Source organism: Rhamphochromis sp. 'chilingali', assembly GCF_963969265.1.
Source record: "Rhamphochromis sp. 'chilingali' genome assembly, chromosome: 2".
Lineage (NCBI taxonomy): Eukaryota > Metazoa > Chordata > Actinopteri > Cichliformes > Cichlidae > Rhamphochromis > Rhamphochromis sp. 'chilingali'.
The window spans coordinates 69965667-69970940 of record NC_137930.1 but is presented as its reverse complement, the minus strand read 5'-3'; the positions used below and the strand labels follow the sequence as shown (position 1 = coordinate 69970940).

Below are 5274 nucleotides of genomic sequence, written 5' to 3'. Positions count from 1 at the left end.
TTTTTGAGTGACATCAATTATGTCATCAGACGGGGAAGGTCAGTGTGCCTGCCTGTTTTCTTGGAACCTCGCAGACTTGTCTTCGGAGAAACAGTGTACCGACTATACACAATGGCCTCTGGCAGTGGGCTTCAAAGAAGAATGACTGCTCACCCGTCAGGTCTCCAGCTGTTTGTGTCCATCAGAATATAATCAAGGCATTAGGTATCTGGGCTCACCATCAGAGACAGGGAGAGGAACTCCGTCATTCAAGAGGAGATCAGAGTAGAGCAGATGCTCCTATACATTAGGCATTTGACTAGGATTCCTCCTGGTTGCCTCTTAGGTGAGGTGTTTCACCTAGGAGGCATGCTCAATAAAAGAATAGAATAGAATAGAATAGAATTCAACTTTATTGTCATTGCACATGCACAGGTACAGAGCAACGAAATGCAGTTTGCATCCATCCAGAAGTGCTTTAGTGATATAGATATATTACAATATATATTAGCAATAGTATAGATATGTAAGTATATTACAGAAATGGGTCTATTATGGTATGTTATAATGTACACGGTATGAAGTATGTTGTGAATATTCTATAACTATAAGTATGTACAGGCTGTAGTGAGTACAAGCTATGTACAGGCTATGAACAGGATATAAATATGAAAAACTATACAGAATATGAAATAAATAACTTTACAGAAATCTGAGATATACAGTTATACAGAAATGGGAACTATGCAAGTTGTAAACAGTTGTAGGGTTAAAAATTATCGTATGTACAGAATGATTATTTACACAGAGCTATACAGTAGTGCAGTTATGATAAGACATTATTACTATTGGCTAGCTAAGGAAATCCTTGGTATCCCCCAGAACAGCTAGAGGAGGTGGCTCGTGGGAGGATGCCAGTCTATTTCTTTGTAGACTGCTACTCCCCCGAGTGCTAGAAAATGGATGGAGTTGACATTAATGTGGCATTTCATATATTCATAATGTTTATGTATTATTACACTATATCTAATGATGTATTGATGTAAATATATTTAAAGATATAATTTTCATGGCGTGTAATGTGGTGGCTGGAGAAGTCTGGCTTTAAGCAGGCAGTCTTCCCACAGGATGGTTGGTGGTTTAAACCAGTCCCCACGTCGAGGTGACCGTGGGTAAGATACTGAACCCCAAACTGCCCTGATGCGTCCGTTAGAGTGCGAGCGTGTGTGACAGAAAGCACACAAATGGGCGAATGTGGCTTGTAGTCAAAAACACAATGTAATAACAATACAAAGTGTGTGACTATTGACACACTACACTGATATATATCACTATGTGTATTAATATACAATTATCAATGTGATTGTGTGATGTTAAAGATTCAAAGTAAAGTGTTCCTGCATTTGTGTAATAAATGCAAGGCTGATTTTGCTTAATAGGACAGTATTGCTGTTCAAATAATGTTGTGTCAATAACGAATAATTTTCTATTTTTATGTGATTTCAAGCCAACATAAAGAGACAGAACAGCTACTCTCCTTCTGATTGTAGTAACATTGGCCATTAATTTTTGAAACACATTACTAAAGATAGAGATTTAAATAAAAATAAAAAGCTTTCGCTGCAGTTTTATTAAGACTGTTGAATGTATCCAGCAGGTTTTCATGATGTTTTTTGCTTTAATGTGGCAGTTTTGTTTTTGGATACAAAAATAGATCAATAATGCCAATTTGCTTTTATTTCTATTTTGTATAAATCACACAAATTGTATCGTGCATTAGGCTCAGTAAGATCATTTCTTAAGCTCTGTAGGAAATGACAGCTTCCTTTCATTCTCACCCACCTTTCATTCTCACCCACTCGTGGCCCTTATTCTGCTAGCTTTCCTTTTCCTCTGTCTCCTCCTCCTCCTCATTCTCTCCTCTTATCCTTCACGAGCTGAAACGAGACGGGAGGGATGAGAGGAGAAAAGGGGTATTACGGTAAAAGACGGGAGAGCAAAATACAGAGTGGGAATGATGACGATGACATAAAATACAGAGAGATTGAGAGAAACGGATTCACAAATCAACTATGTAACATGTACCTGCAAGTTATGGCTTTAAATTTGTATGACATGTCAAGTGGATTTAGCAAAATGGAGATAAATGTGCCTTCTTTTCTTGATCTTTACTTACTTTGCAATGAGGGACATTTCCTCCCTGTTCAGTCCAAATGCTTAGACAACCTCTTTTTCTTCTCTCTCTCTCGCCTCGTTTGTAGCCCAACTTTCTTGCTTACTCTCCCCTTGCTTTTTCGTCCTCCAGCTTCTTTCTAGCCCAGCAACCCCTCTTCCTCCTCTCCCTCACTCTGCTCCTCCCCCACCACTTCCTCCTCGTCTCCCACTGAGCGATCCTTTGCAGACATGCCTGTTTGGTGCTACAATCTATTTAGGGGCCTACTGCTGCAGCCACCAGGTAATTGGAGCTGTAGCCAGGACCAGCACATGGGACATGGGGGGTCGTAAGTGTGTCTGTGTGTGTTTGTCTGTTGGTGCATGCAGAGCCAAAGGAAGACAGAAGAAAACAGAGGGCAGTTGCAAAAACAACAAAAAAAAAAGAAAGAGAGAAAGAAGGAGAGGGACAGAGGTAATGACACACACTGGCAACATGAACATTTACGCATGTCAAGACTGCCACGGGTGTGCCAACGTGCTTTTCACACAAAATGCAGCATTGAGGAGAGGGATGTTAAGTGGAAAGAGGCTGGGTGTGCTACACAATAGTCCGTTGCTAGAGATGTTTCTGGAAGAGCAAAATCACAGCAGCAAGAAAGCAAACAAACACATCTTCAATAACCATCACTGAGCACCTCTGACTAAGCGTTAGTAGGGGTAATATATAAGCTGTGTTCACATCACAGTAAATAGTCATAATGCAAAATATGGGACAGAAGCACTAGGTCACCTACATATTACACTTAAAAACTCCAGGTGTAGAGTTTTTGTGCTGATGTTAGTGGTAGAGATTTGCTTCTCTGCAGTTAGGCAGGAGAGCATCGAAGGCTTTTATGCTCCATGTGCTCAGCAGCTCGGGTGAATGCTTTGTTTTCTTTTCTACATCTAACCATCAAAAAAGCTGTTGTGATTTATCTTGGTTAATGAAAAATGCTTAATAAAAAATACATGTTTATGACACTAAAGTGTGTTTCAAAATATGTATTTATTTTACTGATTTATTTTTAACTGATCACTTGATTCATACAAGATTTATTTATTCTTTATTTCATCTCCATAATGACTTGAAATGTCATTATAATGTGAAATAGGGTGGCTGTAGCTCAGGAGGTACAACAGGTCATCTACGATCTCAAATCTCCCATTTTTAAGTAAGATCATTGAAAAAGCAGTTTCTCAACAGCTCAGTTACTTCTTAAAACAGAATAACTGCTACGATGCCTTCCAGTCAGGTTTTAGACAGAACCACAGCACTGAAACCGCTCTGACCAAAGTGTTCAATGACATATGTCTGAATACAGACAGTGGAACAATGTCAGTCTTAGTTTTACTGGATCTCAGTGCAGCATTTGATACAGTTGACCACAACATATTACTCAAACGACTGGAGAACTGGGCAGGTCTTTCAGGAACTGTACTAAACTGGTTCAAAACATACTTAGAAAACAGGAAATACTTTGTATCAATAGGTAACTTCACATCTGAGCAGACAAGTAACACATGTGGAGTTCCCCAAGGTTCCATCTTGGGACCCCTTCTGTTTAACATTTACATGCTCCCACTGGCACAGATTATAAAGAACAACAAAATAAACTACCACAGCTATGCAGATGACACACAAATATATATCACAATGTCACCAGGAGACCGAGGCCCTGTACAGGCTCTTGGTAAATGCATTGAGGAAATTAATGACTGGCTGTGCCACAATTTTCTCCAGCTAAACAAAAACAAAACTGAGGTAATAGTCTTTGGCACTAAAGAAAAACGATTACAGGTCACCAGAGAACATCCACATAAATAAAAAAAATAACATGGCGGCGTGAAGAGGAGTTTTTTTTCGAGCTCTCGGCACTAGAAGGATATAAAGCATTTTTACAACACCTATTTGACGTCTTTCTAACTTTCGAGACTTTTTTGAAGATCAGCGTACTAAACCTGTGGTGGCTCGTCATTTGCGACCTCTCGAAAACTCATAAGTTGATGTTTTTGAACCGTAGCGGTGAGTGAGAGGAAGGACGCTAGCATCAACTAGCTAGCCGGTCGTCACGGCAAAGCTACAAGAGCGTCTCTCAGCATGGGCCCGAAAAAAGTTCTGTCAGCTGAGGAAGGAGACGATATTAAGAAGTCGCTGGAGTTTATGACAGAGGAGATTTCTACTGTCAAACTGCAGCAGAAAGCCATCCTGGACCTGGTCGCTGAAGTTAAGGCTCTCCGCATCCAGAACGCCGAGAAGGATCGGCGGCTGGCGTACCTGGAGAACAGAGTGGCGGATTTGGAGCAGTACACCCGGATGAACGATGTTATCATCACGGGGCTTCGCATCAAACCCCGGTCATACGCCCGGGCGGTCGCCACTGACAATGTAGGAGGGCCAGGAGAGGAAGATGTCAACTCCACGGAGCATCAAGTGGTTACCTTTCTACGGTCCAAAGGTGTGGAAGTGGATTATAACAACATTGAGGCTTGCCACCCTCTACCCCGAAAAAATGACAGTGACAAACCAGCCATCATTGTGAGATTTGCAAACAGAAAACAGAAAACAGCACTGTTAAAACAAGGAAAGAAACTGAAAGGATCCGATGTCTTCATGAACGAACATCTGATAAAAAGAAATGCGGACATTGCCAGGAAAGCACGTTACTTGAAGAAACAGGGAAAAATTCAAAATACATGGACCACCAACTGTAAAGTATTCATTAAACTCAATGGAACACCGGAACAAGCCAAAGTGTTGGTCATCAGAAATATGGAAGAGCTGGACAAATACTGAGGTCAACTTACTCTGGAGGTATGAATACACATGTGACGTGACACACAACACAACACATGGCACAGTCCAAAAGAACTTCATCTGCATCCGGCAACAATATCAACATGACTCATTGGAATTCTCTTTATGATAATCTGGAACTGAGAACATTTCGATACACAGACCATAATGTTCTAGACTTAGAAAAGGATATAGACCCGGAAAATAATTTCTTCTACAACGTCAGCTGTAACTGCTGCTACTTCACTGATGAACAGTTTAAGCACACCATCAACACGGAAAATAAATTATCAATAATCCATTTTAAT

General features: G+C 40.5%; 1 long non-coding RNA gene across 1 annotated transcript; it reads right to left on the bottom strand.

Annotated features, from left to right (window-relative positions):
• Window positions 1-451: 451 nt before the first annotated feature.
• LOC308392112 lies at window positions 452-2307 on the bottom strand. Its single transcript, XR_013970759.1, has 3 exons — window positions 2156-2307; window positions 1822-1916; window positions 452-931 (listed from the first exon to the last, which is right to left on the bottom strand). It is a non-coding gene; the product is annotated as an uncharacterized lncRNA (long non-coding RNA).
• Between the last annotated feature and the right edge of the window lie 2967 nt (window positions 2308-5274).